Below are 12871 nucleotides of genomic sequence, written 5' to 3'. Positions count from 1 at the left end.
GTGAAACATCTGAAAGAGGAATGGTGGATATGATAGTTTTAGTGAATTTATACAAGGCTATAGAACTTTATTTGTGATACTAGATATGTAACACTTAAATTTTAATTATATTATTATTATCTGATTATTCTTATTTTTAAATATTATTATTAAATATCAGGTATCAAGCATTTATGATTCATCATTACAATGCTAAGAATTCCATAAAAATAATTTTGTTTAGCAAAAGTAAAACTCTCCAAGGAATGTATTATTCTAGTACTTATATTAGTGTTGTCCAACTGAACTTTTGACAATAATGGAAATGCTCTAAATGTCCTCTGTCCAATGCAGTAGTCACAAGCCACTGAACATCTGAGATGAGGCTAAGGTGACTAAGGAAATGAAATGTGAATTTTGTATTAAATTTGAAAAGCCAAAGGCTGCAGAGTAAGTGGCAAAGTTTGGCTACAAATAGTTACAATAATAGTAAATAATAGAAAATGTGTGTTGAGATTCAGCACAAAATTCAGAAGTTTGAGTCTCTAACTTTAAATTCTATATATGTGCTTAACAATTTAAAAAATGTCAGGATAACTGCTAGACAAGGTAACCTGAAGTAAAAAAATGCAGATACTTTCCTTTGGGACAAAATATTTCTTGAAATTTGAAAGTTAAAAATCTTAGTTTTAGAATAGGACAAGGTCTAACTATCAGTTCAACCTTTTATTTATTTATTTTTTTTATTATTTTTTTTAATTTTAGTTTTTTATTTTTTAAATTTTAAAATCTTTAATTCTTACATGCATTCCCAAACATGAACCCCCCTCCCACCTCCCTCCCCATAACAACTTTCTGGGTCATCCCCATGCACCAGCCCCAAGCATGCTGCATCCTGCGTCAGACATAGACTGGCGATTCAATTCACATGATAGTATACATGTTAGAATGGCATTCTCCCAAATCATCCCACCCTCTCCCTCTCCCTCTGAGTCCAAAAGTCCGTTATACACATCTGTGTCTCTTTCCCTGTCTTGCATACAGGGTCGTCATTGCCATCTTCCTAAATTCCATATATATGTGTTAGTATACTGTATTGGTGTTTTTCTTTCTGGCTTACTTCACTCTGTATAATCGGCTCCAGTTTCATCCATCTCATCAGAACTGATTCAAATGAATTCTTTTTAACGGCTGAGTAATACTCCATTGTGTATATGTACCACAGCTTTCTTATCCATTCATCTGCTGATGGACATCTAGGTTGTTTCCATGTCCTGGCTATTATAAACAGTGCTGCGATGAACATTGGGGTACATGTGTCTCTTTCAATTCTGGTTTCCTCGGTGTGTATGCCCAGAAGTGGGATTGCTGGGTCATAAGGTAGTTCTATTTGCAATTTTTTAAGGAATCTCCACACCGTTCTCCATAGTGGCTGTACTAGTTTGCATTCCCACCAACAGTGTAGGAGGGTTCCCTTTTCTCCACACCCTCTCCAGCATTTATTGCTTGCAGATTTTTGGATCGCAGCCATTCTGACTGGTGTGAAGTGGTACCTCATTGTGGTTTTGATTTGCATTTCTCTAATAATGAGTGATGTTGAGCATCTTTTCATGTGTTTGTTAGCCATCCGTATGTCTTCTTTGGAGAAATGTCTATTTAGTTCTTTGGCCCATTTTTTGATTGGGTCGTTTATTTTTCTGGAATTGAGCTGCATAAGTTGCTTGTATATTTTTGAGATTAGTTGTTTGTCAGTTGCTTCATTTGCTATTATTTTCTCCCATTCAGAAGGCTGTCTTTTCACCTTGCTTATAGTTTCCTTTGTTGTGCAGAAGGTTTTAATTTTAATTAGATCCCATTTGTTTATTTTTGCTTTTATTTCCAGAATTCTGGGTTCAACCTTTTAAATGCCCTGTATGTTTTACATAATGGCAGAGCTTCATTTCTGTATTAGGGGAATAGGAATTAGATTCCAACATAGGTCACATTATCACTATACAAAGAAGAAAAAGAAAGAAACAATAGTTATCAAAGTGTTTATTTTAAAGCTTTAAACCCAAGTTTTTATTCATTTAACAAAGTATAGAGTAAGGGAAAAAAAAGAACATTCCCAATTAAAATTAAAATGAGTTTGGATTAAGTAATCAAAGACATTTCTTTCATATACTAGGATCAAATTTAAGACATACTGAATCACTCAGAAATATGGTTGAATATTATTCTTTCACTTATGATTAACATGAATATTCTCTTTGAAATAAACTTTTTACCATTAATGAAACTTTACTGAGGTACAAGAAACTGGGAAAAACATGTACAAATCACAAATATACAGTTCAATAAAAAGTTGCAGACTATACACATCCAATGAGCCAGCAGATACATCAAAAAATAAAACATTACCAGGATCCCAGAATGTTCATCATATCCTTCCAGCCATACTCTGTTCCCCAGAGAAACCACTACCCTGATTATCAACACCATTGATCAGTTATGCTTATTTTTAAATATTATATTAATGGGATCATAATTTATGGTCTATTTTTTGTCTAACTTCTACATAGCTTTTTATTATAAGATTCCAAACCTTAATATTTTAAAACAAACTCTGTAACACCATAGAAAAAAATAGAAAAGGCAGTTACAGCAAAATCATTTTGATTGTTTTGATTGCTTTGTATATTAAGCTTCTTTGCACTGTTCTTACTGATTACTTCCAATTTCAATAAACATGTAATTTTGGTTTGCTGTATTGCTAATTTACTAAATTACTATAGTGGCATATTTTTCCTTAACAGATTAAGATGTTTTTAAACATAACTTTCCTGAAACAAATAATCATTTAATGCAAAAGTTTGGGTAACTCAGAAGTATCTTTTAAGCATAACTTTCCCTCATATATTAGCAGCAAATTAACGAAAGTGAGATACAGAATTTTTAAAAAAATCATGTTTACTGGACTACTTTTTTTAATTGAATGAAAGATTTCTTAAATTCTACAAAAATTTCACACAGATTATTTTCCATAATCCCATCAGTTCATTTCATTTCAGTTCAGTTGCTCAGTAATATCTGACTCTTTGTGACTCCATGGACTACAACACACCAGGCTTCCCTATTCATCATCAACTTCCAGAGCTTGTTCAAACTCATGTCTGTTGAGTCAGTGATGCTGTCCAACCATGTCATCCTCTGTTGTCCCCTTCTCCTTCTGCCTTCAGTCTTTCCCAGCATCAGGGTCTTTTCCAATGAGTCAGTTCTTCACATCAGGTGGCCAAAGTATTGGAGTTTCAGCTTTAGCATCGGTTCTTCCAATGAATATTCAGGACTAATTTCCTTTAGGGTTGACTGATTTGATCTCCTTGCAGTCCAAGGGATTCTCAAGAGTCTTCTCCAACATCACAGTTTAAAATCATCAATTCTTCAGTGCTCAGCTTTCTTTATAGTCCAACTCTCACATCCATACCTGCCTACTGGAAAAACCAAAGCTCTGACTAGATGGACCTTTGTTGGCAAAGTAATGTCTCTGCTTTTTAATATGCTGTCTAATCAAACTGATCACAAGGACCACAGCCTTATCTAACTCAGTGAAACTATGAGCCATGCCATATAGGGCCACCCAGATGGATAGGTCATGGTGGAGAGTTCTGACAAAACATGGTCCACTGGAGAAGGAAATGGCAAACTACTTCAATATTTTTGCCTTGAAAAGCTCATGAACAGTATGAAAAGGCAAAAAAAAAAAAAAGAGAGAGAGAGAGAGATAATTCCATAATGATCCATTTTTTTTCCCTTCTACTCCTACATTGGCCGTCTCTCCTTCCCCCTCCCCACTGGTAACCACTGGATTCTTCTCTATATCTGTGAATCTGCTTCTTTGGTGATTTTTAGTTTTATTCAACTATATAAAACCATGGTCATATGTATGCTATTTGTAATGGCTCCACTTAAATTTCTGATTCTTTTAATAGATTTGCTCCTCTTTGGAATCTGAAAAGATCTCATTTCAGAATACAGTTATGAGGATAGTTGCCAGGATCATTAGCATTCTTTCAAGTCTCTCACCTCTCTTTCACATTCAGTTGAAACCAGCAAGTTAAAATGTGAATGATTAAAAACTACACTGTTGGTGGGAATGCAAACTAGTACAGCCACTATGGAGAACAGTGTGGAGATTCCTTAAAAAATTGCAAATAGAACTACCGTATGACCCAGCAATCCCACTGCTGGGCATACACACCGAGGAAACCAGAATTGAAAGAGACACATGTACCCCAATGTTCATCGCAGCACTGTTTATAATAGCCAGGACATGGAAACAACCTAGATGTCCATCAGCAGATGAATGGATAAGAAAGCTGTGGTACATATACACAATGGAGTATTACTCAGCTGTTAAAAAGAATTCATTTGAATCAGTTCTGATGAGATGGATGAAACTGGAGCCAATTATACAGAGTGAAGTAAGCCAGAAAGAAAAACACCAATACAGTATACTAACACATATATATGGAATTTAGGAAGATGGCAATGACGACCCTGTATGCAAGACAGGAAAAAAGACACAGATGTGTATAACAGACTTTTGGACTCAGAGGGAGAGGGAGAGGGTGGGATGATTTGGGAGAATGGGAATTCTAACATGTAAACTATCATGTAAGAATTGAATCGCCAGTCCATGTCTGACATAGGGTGCAGCATGCTTGGGGCTGGTGCATGGGGATGACCCAGAGAGTTGTTGTGGGGAGGGAGGTGGGGGGGGGTCATGTTTGGGAACGCATGTAAGAATTAAAGATTTTAAAATAAAAAAAATAATAATAAAATAAAATTCCATAAGTACACTACTTGTGACCATTTTAAAGGATTTTCAGTTTTAACTTTGTCTATTTAATTTTCAACAAACACATGGTTTTAGACCAAAACTTATATACAGTTGACCCTTGCACAACATGGATTTGAACTACAGACAGTTCAGTTAATGCCAGTGACTGAGGCAGGGTCAGACTTAAAATTAGCAACCAGTAAAGTGGCTGACTTAATTTTTCTGGGCTCCAAAATCACTGCAGATGGTGACTGCAGCCATGAAATCAAAAGACACTTACACCTTGGAAGGAAAGTTATGACCAACCTAGACAGCATAAAAAGCAGAGATATTGCTTTGTCAACAAAGGTCCATCTAGTCAAGGGTATGGTTTTTCCAGTGGTCTTGTATGGATGTGAGAGTTGGACTGTATAGGAAGCTGAGCACCAAAGTATTGATGCTTTTGAACTGTGGTGTTGGAGAAGACTCTTGAGAGTCACTTGGACTGCAAGGAGATCCAACCAGTCCATCCTAAAGGAGATCAGTCCTGGGTGTTCATTGAAGGGACTGATGTTGAAGCTGAAATTCCAATACTTTGGCCACCTGATGCAAAGAGCTGACTCATTTGAAAACACCTGATACTGGGAAAGATTGAGGGCAGGAGGAGAAGGAGATAACAGAGGATGACATGGTTGGATGGCATCACAGACTCAATGAACACAGGTTGGATGGACTCCGGGAGTTGGTGATGGACAGGGAGGCCACAAAGAGTTGGACACAACAGAGTGACTGAACTGAACTGAACTGAAAATGCTCTTTAAAACACAAGGTCTATTTATCTTACTTATATAATGTTATGTGATTGCTGCTTTGGTGAGCTAACATTTATTGACCAATTATGGTTGTTCAGGGGCTGTGTAAATACTTTTCATTCACAACTTCATGTCATCTTTTCTACTGAGCAAGTTTTATTGCTATTAATTCATAGGTGCAGAGATGGAGGCTCAGAGAGATCAGTGATTGGCTCACAATCATAAAGATGTCTGTTAGTTGCTCAGTCGTCTCCAACTCTTTGAGATCCCATGGACTGTAGCCCACCAGGCTCCTCCACCCATGGGATTTTCCAGGTAAAAATACCGGAGTGTGTTTCCATTTCTTTCTCCAGGGGATCTTCCTGACCCAGGGATAGAACCCAGATATCTCACATTGCAGGCAGAATCTACTGTCTGAGCCACCAGGGAAGGCCTCACATCATAAAGATAGTTGATAGCAAAGTTGGGTATATATTACACTAAAGCCTATATTATAATCACTGCATTCAATATGTCAGACTAAGTATCAGAACTAAAATTCCAGTGAAAACAACACTGAAAGCTAGATAATAAGGAAAGGAGTACGTTAAGGCTATATATTGTCACCCTGCTTATTTAACTTATATTCAGAGTACATCATGAGAAACGCTGGGCTGGATGAAGCACAGGCTGAAATCAAGATTGCTGGAAGAAATATCAATAACCTCAGATATGTAGGTGTCACCCCCCCTTATAGCAGAAAGCGAAGAAGAACTAAAGAGCCTCTTGAAAATGAAAGAGGAGAGTGAAAAAGTTGGCTTAAAACTCAACATTCAGAAAACTAAGATTATGGCATCTGGTCCCATCACTTCATGGCAAATAAATGAGGAAAGAGTAGAAATAGTAACAGACTATTTTTTTGTGCTCCAAAATCACTGCAGCCATGAAATTAAAAGACATTTGAAAGAAAAGTTATGACCAACTTTGACAGCATATTAAGAAGCAGAGAGATTACTTGGCCAACAAAGGTCCACCTAGTCAAGGTTTTTCCGGTAGTCATGTATGGATGTGAGAGCTGGAATATAAAGAAAGTTGAGCACCAAATAACTGATGCCTTTGAACTGTGGTGTTGGAGAAGACTCTTGAGAATCCCTTGGACTGCAAGGAGATCAAACCAGGCAACCCTAAAGGAAATCAGTCCTGAATATTCATTGGAAGGACTGATGCTGAAGCTGAATCTCCAATATTTTGGCCACCTGATGTGAAGAACTGATTCATTGGAAAAGACCCCGATGCTGGGAAAGACTGCAGGCAGAAGGAGAAAGGGACGGCAGAGGATGAGATGGCTGGATGGCATCATTGACTCAATTAACATGAGTTTGCATAAACTCTGGGAGTTGGTGATGAACAGGGAGGCCTGGTGTGCTGCGGTCCATGGAGTTGTGAAGAGTCGAACATGACTGAAATACTGAACTGACTGACTGAACTGAAAAGATCTTAATAATATTTCCTAAACATATTAAGGAGATAAGAAGAAAATAAGTATGAAGGTCAAAAACTAAATGAAAACAAGGATCTAGACAGTTTAGTACTGATAGTAAGTTCACTTACAGGGTTTCTATTGATCCAAGTGAACTTAAAATTTAATTTATGAGGTCTTGAGTGGCTCAGAGAATAGGAGGCAAGATCAAGGCCCACTCATAGATGTAAGTCTAATAAGACTCCACTCTGAAGAATATTAAAGGTGGATGAGATGGCTGGATGGCATCATTGACTCAATGAACATGAGTTTGCATAAACTCTGTGAGTTGGTGATGGACAGGGAGGCTTGGCGTGCTGCGGTCCATGGGGTTGTGAATTTTAAAGGTGAATGAGAATTTATCTCCCCTTCCCAGCCACCACTGCCACTGCCACCCAAAAGTAAAAAGAAAACTGTCTTGTTAAACCTTGATGTTGAATGCAGTGGAGAAAAAACAGAAAGCAAAGAAACCCAAACTTTATTGAGACTCAATCTATAACCAACACAAGCCTTCATCAGCATTTGCAACCTTTATTCACACATCACTGATTTCTTCAGCTCAAGGATAAATCATAATGTTATCCATTTATAAATTCAGTAGTCCTGAATTCTACCTGAATAAACAGAGAAGAACCGCAACTGTGAATTTGATTTTTAATGATAACAGTCTAGCTTTGTCACAGGAGCAAACACTTTTTCAAAAAAGTTATCTACAATCTATGCCTCAAGTAATTCTAACAAATAAACTCCAAGAAAGATGAAAAGTTAAAGTCAGATAGTTCTCAAAATGAACAGGAAACCAAGTATCAGGAAAAGAGAGTCCATTGAGATAGAAAATCAAAGTCATACCCACAAAGGCTTTAGATATCTGAATTAGGAAAACAGTATAATGTAAATGTTCAATATGTTTCATTAAATAATAGATATTTTAAAAATATAAATAAAATGAGATTAGTAGAACATAAGTAAAATGTATCTTCTAGAAGTAAACAAAATAATAACAAAAAAAACTCATAGATGAAGTTGTTAGAGGCTTATGCATATGGCACAAGAGTATTAGTGTACTGAATGACAGAGAGAAAATTAGGTTTCACATATTCTGGAGGAATAAGAACCAGACTGGAAGGAAATACTTTGCCTAAGATATTGTTAGTGAACTCAAGTATAAATAGAGTAAAACAGCCAAGAGGTATTTTTTAATAAATAAATTATTAGGAATATAATCTGCATTGTATCCATAAAAACTGGAAAACACTCATAGAAATAGCCTATGAAAGGAAAAAAAAAAACAAAAATTATAAATCTACTCCATCATTTTTTTACATTGTACTAAGGGGGCATATAACAAATTTGGCTAAACTAATGTCTAAAAGTTAAATCTGATCTATTGTGAAAATTCTAAATGAGTCAAATTTACTAAATAATCAATGCCACGTTATTTATTCCATCAGCTCCTTTATAATAAAAAGTTTATATTGGATTCCTGACACAGCCATTATTATCTGGAAGAGGTGATACTGGAAGATTTGATTCACTGACTTTCGTGAGTTTCTCTTTATGAGCAAAACCAAGAAAGTTATGTCTACAGCTGTTTTTAAAAATGAAAGTCAGAAATGAATATTATAATTATACTTACTGTAATTATATTTTTAAATGAAAACTAGGACACAGAAAACCACTTAGGCATTTCTAAGACCTCATCTGGAAAGTTTAATGCACACAGGTGGCCAACATTAAGAGAAAATCACCAAATAATTGCTTCTATCATACAGGGGAGTAGGTGAGCACATTAATTTTCTCAAAGCCTAAATAACTGTTCCCCTCTGTTGACTAAATGAATACTATAGATGCAGAAATATTAGTAGAATAATTAGTGATGTCCAGAGAACTTCCAAAGCCCATTAAAGTCCAATGATGCTAACTTTAATTTTTGTTTCTCAATTAGACCCCATTTTAACATTTAACATTGAAGGCTTACTCTCCCTGAAATTAGAGTGTAAATATTTTAGATTGTCGGGGTAAAAATACTCAAATCTCACATTACCACCAATGAATGTCAGCATGTCAAGCTGTGTTTGCAAGGGACAACAAGAACAGAGCTTTGATTTAGATTAGTTGAACTTGGCTTCTGTATTTTTAGGAACTATAAAGAAACCTTCACTTTAAAGCCCTTAAAGGCTATATGCCCAACATATACTAAATATAAACAAGGAAAGTGTCAGATAGATTGATCTATTTAGAAGGTTATTTAAGACTTCTGTAAAAACAACAGCAAAAAAGAGATGAAAAAATGTTTAAGATTTTAAATAAGAAAGCTTAGTATTTGATTTTTTATAAGTGTGAAAAAAAGGACCACAGTCCAATAGAAATAATTCTTAATTTCAATAAGGACATTGCTCCTTTAAGTATAATGTATTCAGAGACAGTCTAATGAGTAAATCACAACTCAGTGTAGAAACAACTGTCTAAAAATGGTTTGCCATATCATGCAACACAGTATTATAGAATTTTCAGGGTCTATTATTATTTTATTATATCAAGAAATTGCCAAAATTTTCACCTAAGTTAAAGAGTGGTGCCAAATAACACACAATAATATCTATTTTGGAAAATTAAATAAAGAAACTGAAGATTAGCAAACTATTCCTTTTATATTTTTTAAAGTTATACACTGAAACATTCTGTATTACAGGAAGCATGAGAGCACGAAATAAAAATGTCTCACATTAACATAATAATTGAAGCATTTTTTTTTCATTTTTAGTTCTATTCCCTTGTAAAATATTTTGGAAAATAAATATTATCTCAAAAATAATTTGTTCTTTTCCTCATCATTGCTAATATAATGTGATCATACATTCTTCAATGGTGCTTTGAAATGAACTCTGAAATCATTTTTTCTAACTTCTCATTCATGTGGAAAAGAAAGAAATTGCAGTCTACTCCATAGACATCGTATCAAAAGAAAATACATGCACAATTTGAGTCCTCTATTTAAGAGAGGAAACTAACTTTTCAAGTTGATTTTGAACAAAAAAAATTGGATTTTTACAGAAAACTAACATATTAAAGTTTTAAGAAATTTGTACTTTTGTAAGAATTCTATATTTGCAAATCCTAAATCCTTCAGTATTCAAAGGAAATTTAATGACATAACCATTACCTCAAGCTTTCTGGTTCTTCTTTAGTTATTACATTCAATCAATTCAAACCAAATTTAGTATCTTCTCAGCTCTCACCCTTTAGTCCTTCCTCTGGCTACCATACTTGTTCCTCCTCTGTCTTCTCTTTGCATGGTAAGGGCACTAGCTCATATGGATTGACTGAGCTAAAAATCTCAGTAGGGTCTTCAGCTGTCTCATCTAATCCCTTTCCTTTCTACTCCCAGTCCATCAGCAAGCCCAGTGAGTTCTACTCTGAAATATTTCTCACTTCAGTGACTATCCATCAAGCTGACATCGTCCAATTTCAGGCTCTCCTGTTTCATTTTTAAATTCAACAATAGCTTAAAAATGAATGATAGCTCCTGCCTCCTAGAAGATGAAATTCAAGACAAGTCCATGAAATATTCCCAGTCTAATCCCAGTTTAACATTCCATTTTCTTGCTCTATATTTACTCTGTTTATATTTCTCCAAAACCAACCACATTACCTAGTTGTTTTTTTTTTTTTTCCTTCTGAACAATTTATGTTTTTTCATGTTTCCAGTAGTTTGCACACATAGCTTCTTATCTCTTAAAATGTCTCATGTCTGCTGGGCCATATTCACTCCTGAACTACACTACTGCACATGTGTGTGGGCATGTACATACACACACATATTAAATATATGCAATGTTGAATAAGGTACTAAAACAGCTTAAAAGACTGCTTTTCTGAAGGCTATCCCCTAGGGAGTGCTGCATGTTTTCAGTAGTATATTTTACATATTTTTAGTACACTTTTTACCTTTGGCATATTCTAATATTTAATTATATCTTCATTACACATGAAATTTGTCTCCATTTATATCTTTTATTTTGGAATAATGTCCAGTAATTGGTCTAATAATATTTGGCTGAAATATCAGTAGAATATCAGAGATTAATATTTAGAAGTGATGGATATGCTTGAGTCTACCACTTAATGGCCATATGAACCTGGGCAAGCAACTCTCTAGAGCTTAGTTCCTCATTATAAATGAGTAAAATAGGACATGCTGAATAGGGTGGCTGTGAGTATTCACTGAGGTATAAAATGCAGTGCCTGGTATAAACAATCGAGTTTAGTTCATTCTTGCCATCTTTGCTATGAATACTCTGGAGCTTTCCAGCTTATCTCTTCTGTTTCTTATTACCTTGTGTACATTGAAAAACACATTACTCTCTGTCTTTGGTACTTGGCTATATATTCATTGGGAGCAGGGCTATTTTCTCATTCATCTTTGTATTTCAAATCCCCATTGGCCAATGCCACTACTTTAAAAATTTAAATTTAAAGTATATTTTTGCTCAATCCCTTTGAACATAATTTTTAAAGGTGTTTTTGTTCTCATCATTAGATAACTTAACACAATATATCCTTAATTTGTGAATTAATTTGGACCACTTGTTCCACAAAAAGATTTGAGTATCTGTTTGTTTAAACTTCATGACATATAGTTTTACAATATTAAGGCAGAATTAATGTTAAAAGTTACATAACAGCACTTTTCATTAATGCAAAAAGGTTTAGTATATGAATAAAGTACAAGAAGCCTACTTGTCCTTCAATTACTAACTCTAATATAAAGTTAGGGAATAGCCAAGCATTTGAAAATTAAATCAGAATGTTTAACTCTATTCATTCTATTTGGCAATGTTTTATTGCCTATCTAATAAGAAATTAACAAGCACAAACTAAAAGCTTTACTACAAAAAGGAAAATCTTTATTGTCACTTTACAGGAAAAAACGTATGTCAAGGGAAGATAAAATTCAATTTATAAACCTTTTACCTTGGAAAATAAATTGAGAACTTTCAAAAATATATTGATTTAAAGTGCTGTAATAAACTAATGGACAACAAAAGAAAAGCTTTTGAATTGTTAAAGTAACACTAAAGTAAACAAGAGTGTATTGCCAGATTGCAATGGTGCTATTTGCACATGGCACGACAATAAAACCTGTCTCCTTGAATATATATGTGAAATATTTTAACATGAAAAGCACATTCAACAAAAGAAGTTGCTCTCTGAAATGTTCTTCATTTAATGTTCTTGGTAGTGTTTTGGAACTCTTTCTCTCCACACACACACATATATACACAGGTACATATATATGTATATTTTTCTATTTTATAAAATGATGAATTTTATGTCCATATCTCCCATCTAACAAGTTTGCTAAGAAAAAAAAAAAAAAAAAAACAGCTGTAACACCAAACTAAAATTCCTATAAAATAGTCTTTGTTGAACGAAATTCTAAAGTGAATTGGCTCCAAATCAATATGTTATAAAACATAGTGGCCAACATTAAAATTTCTTCTAGAGATTATACAGCAAAAGGTTAGTATTTCCAAAGCTTGTTTCTGTAACAGCTTTATTCTTTGAGAAACATGGATAGGATGGTGTAAATTTATCAACCTAATTTTATAAAATTATTAAAGTATCTTTATTTTCACTTCTATTTTCCTTCATTTAATTATGATTTACAATGACCATTTCCCAGGTCTAGAATGTCTTTTGCAATCTTACCAATAATGGTTACAACAAAATACCCTTTAAGATCATTTGACCATTGTTTGACATTAAGAATCACTGGAGTTT

At 34.4% G+C, this 12871-nt stretch overlaps 1 protein-coding gene across 5 annotated transcripts in view; it reads right to left on the bottom strand.

The window, feature by feature from the left end:
• Positions 1-12871, bottom strand: part of PCDH15 (protocadherin related 15) — a 1084160-nt gene that overhangs the window by 81196 nt on the left and 990093 nt on the right. The window lies entirely within an intron of this gene.

The sequence above is a fragment of the Ovis canadensis genome, chromosome 22 (assembly GCF_042477335.2).
Source record: "Ovis canadensis isolate MfBH-ARS-UI-01 breed Bighorn chromosome 22, ARS-UI_OviCan_v2, whole genome shotgun sequence".
In the NCBI taxonomy this organism is placed as follows: Eukaryota; Metazoa; Chordata; class Mammalia; order Artiodactyla; family Bovidae; genus Ovis; species Ovis canadensis.
Note: the sequence above shows the minus strand (reverse complement) of the source record. Positions and strands in the feature narration are given on the sequence as shown.